Here is a 12,648-nt window from a genome sequence, read left to right as displayed (position 1 = left end):
TCTGATTGGTCAGGACCCTGACTGAGCTTTCTCTGATTGGTCTAGGCCCTGACTCTGCAGCCTCGGAGTGGTCCGTGCCCCGACTCTCTTGCTTGTGATTGGTCCATGCCGTGACAGTGCTGCGTCTGATTGGTGGGGGCTCTGTGTTTGTCCGTTTCTTGGTCAGCAGGTCCCATCCCTGCATTCCGAGCAGGAGACTTCACCTCTCCCTCCCCCTCTCCCCCTCTCTCTCCCCCTCCCCCCCCCTCCCCCCCTCCTCCTCCTCCTCCTCCCCTCTTCCTCAGGCTGATTAGTTATTGACCCGGTGGAGCTCAACACATCGCTTCCCTGATGATGTCAGAGAGTCAGCCCCCCCCCCCCCCCCAGAGGAGCGCTCTGATCTCATATTCCTCCTGCTCGCCTCCACTCTCAAGTGCACACAGCTCTTTAATGCTCCATTACACTTCCTTATCACATCATACACACACACACGCCGCCATGGTCATATCACTGCACACTCACACACACACACACGCACTCACTCACACACACACACACACACACACACACACACACTCACACTCACACACTCACTCACTCACTCACTCACTCACTCACTCACTCACTCACTCACACACACTCACACTCACTCACTCACTCACTCACTCACTCACACACTCACTCACTCACTCACTCACTCACTCACACACTCACTCACACACTCACTCACACACTCACACACTCACTCACTCACTCACTCACTCACTCTCACTCGCACACACACACACAGTCATTTCACTGCACACACACACAGTCATATTACTGCACACTCACACACACACTCACACACACACACACAGTCATATTACTGCACACACACACACACTCACTCTCACTCTCACACTCACACTCACACACACACACTCTCACTCTCACTCTCTCTCACTCTCACTCACACTCACACAGTCATATCACTGGACGCAATGCAACCAATATTACATACCATGCCAAAAACCCCAAACCGATGTGTTTATCTTTTTTTAAAGATATTTTTTAGGCCTTTTTCAGCTTTATTAAACAGTATATAGTATAGAGAGACAGGAAGAATGGGAGCGAGAGAGAGGGGAAGACATGCGACAAATGTCGGACGGTCGGGTTCGAACCGCCGACGTCGCGGCTCGCAATGAGCATGCGGTCAGTGCTCTACAGGCTGCGCCACCGAGACACCCAAGGTCGGTGGTTCTAATCCCGGCCACAATAAGATCCGCACAGCCGTTGGGCCCTTGAGCAAGGCCCTTAACCCTGCATTGCTCCAGGGGAGGATTGTCTCCTGCTTAGTCTAATCAACTGTACGTCGCTCTGGATAAGAGCGTCTGCCAAATGCCAATACAGTAATGTAATATAATGGACACTCTAAGGGCCCGGGTGCTGTATTTTATGCAAACAGGGCAAAGTGCAGCCAGGACAGGGAGTAATTCACCTCATGCCCGAGGAGGTGTTGAATCTGACACAGTTGATTCGTTCATATTCAGGCCAGTAAAACAATAATAATAATAAAAAATAACTAATTTAGCTGATCGCTCATTGCTTTGTAAATTGCTTCACCCAAAGCAATTTGCAGCTGATTAGATTAAGCAGGGGCCAATCCCCCCTGGAGCAATGCAGGGTTAAGGGGCCCAACAGCTGCACTGATCTCATTGTGGCTACACCGGGGCTTGAACCACCAATCTTCCAGCTACCAGTCACGTACATTAGCCACTAGAGGGTAGAGCAGGGCTGGGAGTGTTAGAGGGTACAGCAGGGCTGTGTGGGAGTGTTAGAGGGTACAGGAGGGCTGGGAGTGTTAGAGGGTACAGCAGGGCTGTGTGGGAGTGTTAGAGGGTACAGCAGGGCAGTGTGGGAGTGTTAGAGGGTACAGCAGGGCTGTGTGGGAGTGTTAGAGGGTACAGCAGGTCTGTGTGGGAGTGTTAGAGGGTACAGCAGGTCTGTGTGGGAGTGTTAGAGGGTACAGCAGGGCTGGGAGTGTTAGAGGGTACAGCAGGGCTGGGAGTGTTAGAGGGTACAGCAGGGCTGTGTGGGAGTGTTAGAGGGTACAGCAGGGCTGTGTGGGAGTGTTAGAGGGTACAGCAGGGCTGTGTGGGAGTGTTAGAGGGTACAGCAGGGCTGTGTGGGAGTGTTAGAGGGTACAGCAGGGCTGGGAGTGTTAGAGGGTACAGTAGGGCTGTGTGGGAGTGTTAGAGGGTACAGCAGGGCTGGGAGTGTTAGAGGGTACAGCAGGGCTGTGTGGGAGTGTTAGAGGGTAGAGCAGGGCTGTGTGGGAGTGTTAGAGGGTACAGCAGGGCTGTGTGGGAGTGTTAGAGGGTACAGCAGGGCTGGGAGTGTTAGAGGGTAGAGCAGGGCTGTGTGGGAGTGTTAGAGGGTACAGCAGGGCTGTGTGGGAGTGTTAGAGGGTACAGCAGGGCTGTGTGGGAGTGTTAGAGGGTACAGCAGGGCTGTGTGGGAGTGTTAGAGGGTACAGCAGGGCTGTGTGGGAGTGTTAGAGGGTACAGCAGGGCTGTGTGGGAGTGTTAGAGGGTACAGCAGGGCTGGGAGTGTTAGAGGGTACAGCAGGGCTGTGTGGGAGTGTTAGAGGGTACAGCAGGGCTGTTTGGGAGTGTTAGAGGGTACAGCAGGGCTGTGTGGGAGTGTTAGAGGGTACAGCAGGGCTGGGAGTGTTAGAGGGTACAGCAGGGCTGTGTGGGAGTGTTAGAGGGTAGAGCAGGGCTGTGTGGGAGTGTTAGAGGGTACAGCAGGGCTGTGTGGGAGTGTTAGAGGGTACAGCAGGGCTGGGAGTGTTAGAGGGTACAGCAGGGCTGTGTGGGAGTGTTAGAGGGTACAGCAGGGCAGTGTGGGAGTGTTAGAGGGTAGAGCAGGGCTGTTTGGGAGTGTTAGAGGGTACAGCAGGGCTGTGTGGGAGTGTTAGAGGGTACAGCAGGGCTGTGTGGGAGTGTTAGAGGGTACAGCAGGGCTGTGTGGGAGTGTTAGAGGGTACAGCAGGGCTGTGTGGGAGTGTTAGAGGGTACAGCAGGGCTGTTTGGGAGTGTTAGAGGGTACAGCAGGGCTGTGTGGGAGTGTTAGAGGGTACAGCAGGGCTGGGAGTGTTAGAGGGTACAGCAGGGCTGTGTGGGAGTGTTAGAGGGTACAGCAGGGCTGTGTGGGAGTGTTAGAGGGTACAGCAGGGCTGGGAGTGTTAGAGGGTACAGCAGGGCTGTGTGGGAGTGTTAGAGGGTACAGCAGGGCTGGGAGTGTTAGAGGGTACAGCAGGGCTGTGTGGGAGTGTTAGAGGGTAGAGCAGGGCTGTGTGGGAGTGTTAGAGGGTACAGCAGGGCTGTGTGGGAGTGTTAGAGGGTAGAGCAGGGCTGTGTGGGGGTGTTAGAGGGTACAGCAGGGCTGTGTGGGAGTGTTAGAGGGTACAGCAGGGCTGGGAGTGTTAGAGGGTACAGGAGGGCTGTGTGGGAGTGTTAGAGGGTACAGCAGGGCTGGGGGTGTTAGAGGGTACAGCAGGGCAGTGTGGGAGTGTTAGAGGGTAGAGCAGGGCTGTGTGGGAGTGTTAGAGGGTACAGCAGGGCTGTGTGGGAGTGTTAGAGGGTAGAGCAGGGCTGTGTGGGAGTGTTAGAGGGTACAGCAGGGCTGTGTGGGGGTGTTAGAGGGTACAGCAGGGCTGTGTGGGAGTGTTAGAGGGTACAGCAGGGCTGTGTGGGAGTGTTAGAGGGTACAGCAGGGCTGTGTGGGAGTGTTAGAGGGTACAGCAGGGCTGGGAGTGTTAGAGGGTACAGCAGGGCTGTGTGGGAGTGTTAGAGGGTACAGCAGGGCTGTGTGGGAGTGTTAGAGGGTAGAGCAGGGCTGGGAGTGTTAGAGGGTAGAGCAGGGCTGTGTGGGAGTGTTAGAGGGTAGAGCAGGGCTGTGTGGGAGTGTTAGAGGGTAGAGCAGGGCTGTGTGGGAGTGTTAGAGGGTACAGCAGGGCTGGGAGTGTTAGAGGGTACAGCAGGGCTGTGTGGGAGTGTTAGAGGGTACAGCAGGGCTGTGTGGGAGTGTTAGAGGGTAGAGCAGGGCTGTGTGGGAGTGTTAGAGGGTACAGCAGGGCTGTGTGGGAGTGTTAGAGGGTACAGCAGGGCTGTGTGGGAGTGTTAGAGGGTACAGCAGGGCTGTGTGGGAGTGTTAGAGGGTACAGCAGGGCTGGGAGTGTTAGAGGGTACAGCAGGGCTGTTTGGGAGTGTTAGAGGGTACAGCAGGGCTGTGTGGGAGTGTTAGAGGGTACAGCAGGGCTGGGAGTGTTAGAGGGTACAGCAGGGCTGTGTGGGAGTGTTAGAGGGTAGAGCAGGGCTGTGTGGGAGTGTTAGAGGGTACAGCAGGGCTGTGTGGGAGTGTTAGAGGGTACAGCAGGGCTGGGAGTGTTAGAGGGTACAGCAGGGCTGGGAGTGTTAGAGGGTACAGCAGGGCTGTGTGGGAGTGTTAGAGGGTACAGCAGGGCTGTGTGGGGGTGTTAGAGGGTACAGCAGGGCTGTGTGGGGGTGTTAGAGGGTACAGCAGGGCTGTGTGGGAGTGTTAGAGGGTACAGCAGGGCTGTGTGGGAGTGTTAGAGGGTACAGCAGGGCTGTGTGGGAGTGTTAGAGGGTACAGCAGGGCTGGGAGTGTTAGAGGGTACAGCAGGGCTGGGAGTGTTAGAGGGTACAGCAGGGCTGTGTGGGAGTGTTAGAGGGTACAGCAGGGCTGTGTCTGGCTGGCGGAGAGCCAGTCTGGCCGTGTGGTGTGTAATGCGATAAAGCAGACGGCCTCCTGGGTAATCCTCGCACATAACGCTCATGATGTCCTCGGCCTCGCAAATGAATGGTCCTCCCAGGAACAGGAGCACTTTGGCGGCCCGACGTTAATTAATGGTGATCCGGAAGGTTCTGTGAGGCCCGCCGGCCGGGGAGCCGCCCCGGGGGACCCCCCCCTCCCCCCCCCCCGCCGCCGCGTCCCAAAAACCAGCCGCTGTCTGGGCCCAGAGCCGCTCGTCTGTCTGAACGAGGGGGGGTCCCCGAAATGAGGCCTTCCCCCAACGGACCCGGTAAACCAGCGATGTGTGGAGGGGCCCGGAACCTTCCTCAGAACCACCCCCCCCCCACTCCACCCCCCCCCGCCCAGGGGCCTTATCCTCCAGCAACACTACCCCCCCCCCCTCCACAACCACAAAAAATAAAAATACAGAAAACAGCAGATATAGCTTTTGAAACTGGTTCATTTCATTACATTACATTATTGGCATTTGGCAGACGCTCTTATCCAGAGTGACGTACAACAAAGTGCATACCCATAACCAGGGATAAGTTCGCTGAAAGACCCTAGAGGTAAGTACAATTTCAACTGCATTTCAAACTGGACACACGCTCAGGAGGAGCTGCGGTGCACATCACAATCAGCGAGAGAAAATTCAATTGATAATTATCTCACTATTGATTGAAGGATTGCTGTGAATCACGAAGTATCGGCACACAACAAACAGTAACAGCACTGCTACCTGAAAAACAAACCCTGACAAACCGTCTCCTGGGAAGGGGAACACGGCGTACACGGGGACACAAGCCCCCGGGCGAACTCCGGGAGGGGCGCACAGGCACGCTCACCAGTTCACTTTACAAATCTACGTCAGGGTCCTGTTGCTTAGAAACCGTGACAAGGGTCTTATTTTCTGTCCAGTGGCGAAGCAGCCTGGCTGTGCCGCCATTGTGATCCGCTCAAGGGCGACAGCCTCTTCTGCCCGGAAACAGCGCGGTACCGCCAGCACGGGGCGGCGTACCGCACCTGAAGGAGCACGCCGTCTCCATATGTATGGGTCTTACGTAAAATGTTTTCTTTTGAATGTTGCCATTCAGTGAGGACCCAGCTAAAGCCGGCATCCACCGCAGTGACGTCTGAAAGCATCAACAGGTCCTGTTTCAAACGCCTCCTCCCTTGTTCATTTCGGCTTCTGCATATGGAAGGCGTCAACACGTGAATTATTACAGAAAGGTGACGTCTGATAAAGGCTGATATATTATGTGTCGCATATTTTGGAACTGCAATAATATATATACGATTATATATTATAACTATATAACTACCCATTCGTTGTGTCGATAGAAACGTATTTTTTGAAGGCTCATTCTCTCTGAGTTACAGACGCCACTTTTTGAGAAAACAAACGAGGCCTTCAATTAGTCATAAGTGTAAGTCACATTCACACAGCCGATATTATTTACTTCTGATTTTTAGATCTGCGTGTCAAACGCTCCTTTCACAGACAGGCAGGGTGCGTGCGGATCTGGAGCGCTCCTCCGGGAGGACCCTGCGATTAAACCATGAAAGCTCTGCTAAAATACAAACATGGAGCAATAATGGAAACTTCAATCATCCGCGCGGCCCCTCCCCCGCCCTCCCCCCCGTTACTGGGCTGGCTTTGTGTTCCCGGGGCCAGAAACGGCCCTTAATGGACGGGGCCGAGGATGAATTGGGCGCAGCGGATAATACAGGCTCCTAATTTAGAGAAATCTGCTCTGTGGAATGAGCATGTGCTGCTCATCTCCTGACCACACGAGGTGAGCAACGCGCCGTCGCTAACGAGCGATCCGCTACACGCCCTGTATCACAGAGTCAGCTACACGCCCTGTATCACAGTCTGCTACACGCCCTGTATCACAGAGTCTGCTACACACCCTGTATCACAGAGTCAGCTACACGCCCTGTATCACAGAGTCAGCTACACGCCCTGTATCACAGAGTCAGCTACACGCCCTGTATCACAGAGTCTGCTACACGCCCTGTATCACAGAGTCTGCTACACGCCCTGTATCACAGCAGGGCTACACGCCCTGTATCACAGAGTCTGCTACACGCCCTGTATCACAGAGTCTGCTACACGCCCTGTATCACAGAGTCTGCTACATGCCCTGTATCACAGAGTCTGCTACACGCCCTGTATCACAGAGTCAGCTACACGCCCTGTATCACAGAGTCTGCTACACGCCCTGTATCACAGCAGGGCTACACGCCCTGTATCACAGAGTCTGCTACACGCCCTGTATCACAGAGTCAGCTACACGCCCTGTATCACAGAGTCTGCTACACGCCCTGTATCACAGAGTCTGCTACACGCCCTGTATCACAGCAGGGCTACACGCCCTGTATCACAGAGTCTGCTACACGCCCTGTATCACAGAGTCTGCTACACGCCCTGTATCACAGAGTCTGCTACACGCCCTGTATCACAGAGTCTGCTACACGCCCTGTATCACAGAGTCTGCTACACGCCCTGTATCACAGCAGGGCTACACGCCCTGTATCACAGAGTCCGCTACACGCCCTGTATCACAGAGTCTGCTACACACCCTGTATCACAGAGTCAGCTACACGCCCTGTATCACAGAGTCTGCTACACGCCCTGTATCACAGAGTCAGCTACACGCCCTGTATCACAGAGTCTGCTACACGCCCTGTATCACAGAGTCTGCTACACGCCCTGTATCACAGAGTCTGCTACACGCCCTGTATCACAGCAGGGCTACACGCCCTGTATCACAGAGTCTGCTACACGCCCTGTATCACAGAGTCAGCTACACACCCTGTATCACAGAGTCTGCTACACGCCCTGTATCACAGAGTCAGCTACACGCCCTGTATCAGAGAGTCTGCTCCACGCCCTGTATCACAGAGTCAGCTACACGCCCTGTATCACAGAGTCAGCTACACGCCCTGTATCACAGAGTCTGCTACACGCCCTGTATCACAGAGTCAGCTACACGCCCTGTATCAGAGAGTCTGCTCCACGCCCTGTATCACAGAGTCAGCTACACGCCCTGTATCACAGAGTCAGCTACACGCCCTGTATCACAGAGTCTGCTACACGCCCTGTATCACAGTCTGCTACACGCCCTGTATCACAGAGTCAGCTACACGCCCTGTATCACAGAGTCTGCTCCACGCCCTGTATCACAGAGTCTGCTACACGCCCTGTATCACAGAGTCTGCTACACGCCCTGTATCACAGAGTCTGCTCCACGCCCTGTATCACAGAGTCTGCTACACGCCCTGTATCACAGAGTCTGCTCCACGCCCTGTATCACAGAGTCTGCTACACGCCCTGTATCACAGAGTCTGCTACACGCCCTGTATCACAGAGTCAGCTACACGCCCTGTATCACAGAGTCTGCTACACGCCCTGTATCACAGAGTCTGCTACACGCCCTGTATCACAGAGTCTGCTACACGCCCTGTATCACAGAGTCTGCTACACGCCCTGTATCACAGAGTCTGCTCCACGCCCTGTATCACAGAGTCAGCTACACGCCCTGTATCACAGTCAGCTACACGCCCTGTATCACAGAGTCTGCTACACGCCCTGTATCACAGAGTCTGCTACACGCCCTGTATCACAGCGTCTGCTACACGCCCTGTATCACAGAGTCTGCTCCACGCCCTGTATCACAGAGTCTGCTACACGCCCTGTATCACAGAGTCAGCTACACGCCCTGTATCACAGAGTCAGCTACACGCCCTGTATCACAGAGTCAGCTACACGCCCTGTATCACAGAGTCTGCTACACGCCCTGTATCACAGAGTCAGCTACACGCCCTGTATCACAGAGTCAGCTACACGCCCTGTATCACAGAGTCAGCTACACGCCCTGTATCACAGAGTCAGCTACACGCCCTGTATCACAGAGTCTGCTACACGCCCTGTATCACAGAGTCAGCTACACGCCCTGTATCACAGAGTCAGCTACACGCCCTGTATCACAGTCTGCTACACGCCCTGTATCACAGAGTCTGCTACACGCCCTGTATCACAGTCTGCTACATGCCCTGTATCACAGAGTCAGCTACACGCCCTGTATCACAGAGTCAGATGACAGACCCTGGGCTCAGGGACTGCTGTTCCTTCCTGTTTAATGAACTCAGTTCTTTTTTTTAAATAAACTCAGGTATTTAACAGAACACAATGACAAGAACAGGCCAATTGGCCCAGCAATGCTAGCCTTTTCCCACCAATAAGTGTATCTATTTGTCAGCACTGGAAGTACATTATGATTTATCCTTTTCCTGGTTATTCGACTGACCGGTGCAAAACCCAGTCCGCTGGGAATGCAGACGTATACTGACTGACTCCGTAGAAGCCTGAACACAGGAACATTAGAAACAGCAGCGGGATTAAGGTTGGGTTCACTGTGACCCGGTCATAGCTTCAGGACACGGCAGAGCAGCACAGAGCCCTGCTCTTCAGATCCCAGCCAGAGAATGTGGGCGAGGTCCACGTTATTCAGCAGGACCCAACTTTAAACAGCTCTGAAATGATTGCTCCCTCTCTCTGGAGATAAGGCAGTAATAAAAAACAGTCATTTGGAGTGTGCTGGCTGAGTTACACCACACTGAGACAGCTCTGAGCTGTCTGCCCTCCCAAACCCCCGTACAAACACGCGAGTGGAGGAAAATATAACCACGTCCTAAACGGTTCACAGAGTACATTCTCTCCCTCTCCCTCTCCCGCTCTCTCACACACACACATACATACAAATGCACACACGCAAGCACTAATACACACACACACATTCTCTCTCGCTCACACACACACACAGACACACACTCTCACTCACACACTACAAGCGCAGGCACTCATCCACACACACACACACACACACACACACACACACACAGTTAGAAGACGCACACGTATTGGGACAGTGTTGTATTTGCTGTCTTCTGTACTCCAGCACACTGAACGTGAATAGGACACTGAGCGTGAGGTTAAAGTGCGGAATGTCTGCTTTAATTTCAGGGATATCTGGTAATGGGGGGAAGTGGAGAGGGAGCACGGACGTCATCACACAGATTCCCCCTCGGCCCTCTGGGCGAGGAGCAGCGTGCAGTATGGGAGAGAACGGCATCTCTCCACAGGGGCATCGCACTATCTGAACCCACGTCCGCCCGGGGTCGGGCAGAGTATTCTTAGCGCTGCTTTCATATCTAACAGCGCACTGAACTGGAATACGACAAATCAGACGTGTACAAAGATGAAGTGATGTTAGAGAAAAGAACGTCCCTCTCTCGTGGCACACGCACACCTACACGTAGATGTTCAGACTGAACAAACCAATCAGGGCTGAGGTGGGAGGGGTCAGCTCCACATCCATCAGGAGCCCTGTCAGAGGAGGCATCCGCGGATCAACGCAGGAGATCACCTCCACCATCTCTGATCAACGCCATAGATCACCTCCACCACCTCTGATCAACACCATAGATCACCTCCACCATCTCTGATCAACACCATAGATCACCTCCATCTCTGATCAACGCCATAGATCACCTCCACCATCTCTGATCAACACCATAGATCACCTCCACCATCTCTGATCAACACCATAGATCACCTCCACCATCTCTGATCAACACCATAGATCACCTCCACCACCTCTGATCAACACCATAGATCACCTCCACCATCTCTGATCAACGCCATAGATCACCTCCACCATCTCTGATCAACGCCATAGATCATGTATGGACCAGCCAATCACAGTCTAACAAACCACAGTTATGTATGTCCCAGCCAATCACAGTCTAACAAACCACAGTTATGTATGGACCAGCCAATCACAGTCTCACAAACCACAGCTACGCATGTCCCAGCCAATCACAGTCTAACAACAACTTCTACAAGCAGCCTGGGAGGGGGTTGGGCAATCGGGGATTGGGAACGCCCCCCCCCCCCCCCAGTGTACAGACCCCTGCCTTTCTCAGCTGACCTGTAAACCACACCGCATTAATAATGCACCGTGTGTATCAAACAGCGCTCTGTGGCTCCTCTCACAGTGCCGTGCGCGGGCTGCATATGGGCGCGCTCCGCAGGGAGTCTCCACGTTCAGGAGATACGGGGGTGGGCAGGGGGGCGGGCGACGCGGAGAAGGCTTGTAAACAGAAGGTTGAGCGTTCATCTCCCAGGAGAACGGCTGCCAGTGCATCCTTAACCCGATTCGCTTCGGTAAACTCACAGTGACAGGTGACATACACGCGATGCCAGTGTGCCCCCTCCGGGGTGGGGGGGGGGGGAGGCAACTGAACAAATTAAAGATTAAAAAGCTAACTCACTGAGAGAACACTTGTTTTATTCTTTCAATTACATTTTTCAAAAGGAGCAGCGCACGGAGAAAGTGGAGCAGAGAGAGGGCTTCAGCTCTGTGCTCACGGCGGGTACCACGTGCCAAAAATAATCATCGCAATCGATTATATTTACATTCCCAAAACACTTCACGGGGAAGGAGGGAGACTCCCCCTAAAAATCCCGCCGACGTTGAGCCGCTCCTGGCCGACGCACGGCGGCCATTTTGATTACGCCTAACAATCCCTGAGTTGTCCAGGATGCACAGCGCTCGACTCGACAGAAAGTCACTCTCCACAAAATGAGTCCTACTTATCTGCTCCCATGCAAATGAGGGGAATGAATGGAATGCTTAATCTGCCGTACACACACAGCCTCGCTCCGAACGCACGCCTGTTCAACGGGGCCTCAATCACACACAGCCTCGCTCCGAACACACGCCTGTTCAACAGGGCCTCAGTCACACACAGCCTCGCTCCGAACACACGCCTGTTCAGCAGGGCCGCAATTAATCATCAGCCCTCCGTGTGGGAATCGCATCCCTCTCATCAGCACTGAGCATGTGTGCAGCTTAGCCACAGCCGCTAGCCCACACTGTCAGCTCTGTACCCCACACTGTACCCCACACTGTCAGCTCTGTACCCCACACTGTACCCCACACTGTCAGCTCTGTACCCCACACTGTACCCCACACTGTCAGCTCTGTACCCCACACTGTCAGCTCTGTACCCCACACTGTACCCCACACTGTCAGCTCTGTACCCCACACTGTCAGCTCTGTACCCCACACCGTCAGCTCTGTACCCCACACTGTACCCCACACTGTCAGCTCTGTACCCCACACTCTCAGCTCTGTGTGAGGGGCTGTACCCCACACTGTCAGCTCTGTGTGGGGGGCTGTACCCCACACTGTCAGCTCTGTGTGAGGGGCTGTACCCCACACTGTCAGCTCTGTGTGGGGGGCTGTACCCCACACTGTCAGCTCTGTGTGGGGGGCTGTACCCCACACTGTCAGCTCTGTGTGGGGGGCTGTACCCCACACTGTCAGGGGGCTGTAGGGTACACTTCCCCGCAGACACAGCAGTGAATAATAATGAACACAACAGCAAGCGCTCCAGTCAACACCAGAGATGTCTCATTGTGTTCAGACCCACGCGCCCTATAACCTGCTGATGGCTCCCAGCCAATAAAGCCTGCAGTAAATTGCAGTCGTTTACATCACCTATACACAAATACCACATCCGCACAATGAAGCCTTAATCTTTCTCCTCGAAGCTTTTAAATAGAAGGGTCCACCGACTATTTTACTCGGAGTTTAATGAAAAACCCTCAATGACTCTAGGAGGAGATGTCCTGAAAGTATTTTTCATGAATTCAACACTGTAAGCTCACTGCAAAGGTTCTCTGTGAGAGTCGGGATGAGGTGGCACTAGATTTGTGTCTGGACAACAATGCGCTCAGGAGTTGGGGATCTGTAAATATAGGAAACTATATATATTTATAGTGCCGTAGTGGCCAAT

At 53.8% G+C, this 12,648-nt stretch overlaps 1 protein-coding gene across 1 annotated transcript in view; it reads right to left on the bottom strand.

Moving 5' to 3' along the window:
• Nucleotides 1-12,648, bottom strand: part of LOC133132565 (gamma-aminobutyric acid receptor subunit alpha-3-like) — a 133,914-nt gene that overhangs the window by 33,994 nt on the left and 87,272 nt on the right. The gene's annotated exons all lie outside the window — the stretch shown is intronic.

This window comes from Conger conger, chromosome 7, assembly GCF_963514075.1.
Source record: "Conger conger chromosome 7, fConCon1.1, whole genome shotgun sequence".
Lineage (NCBI taxonomy): Eukaryota > Metazoa > Chordata > Actinopteri > Anguilliformes > Congridae > Conger > Conger conger.
The sequence above is the reverse complement of the archived record's forward strand: the minus strand, read 5'-3'. Positions and strand labels throughout refer to the sequence as shown.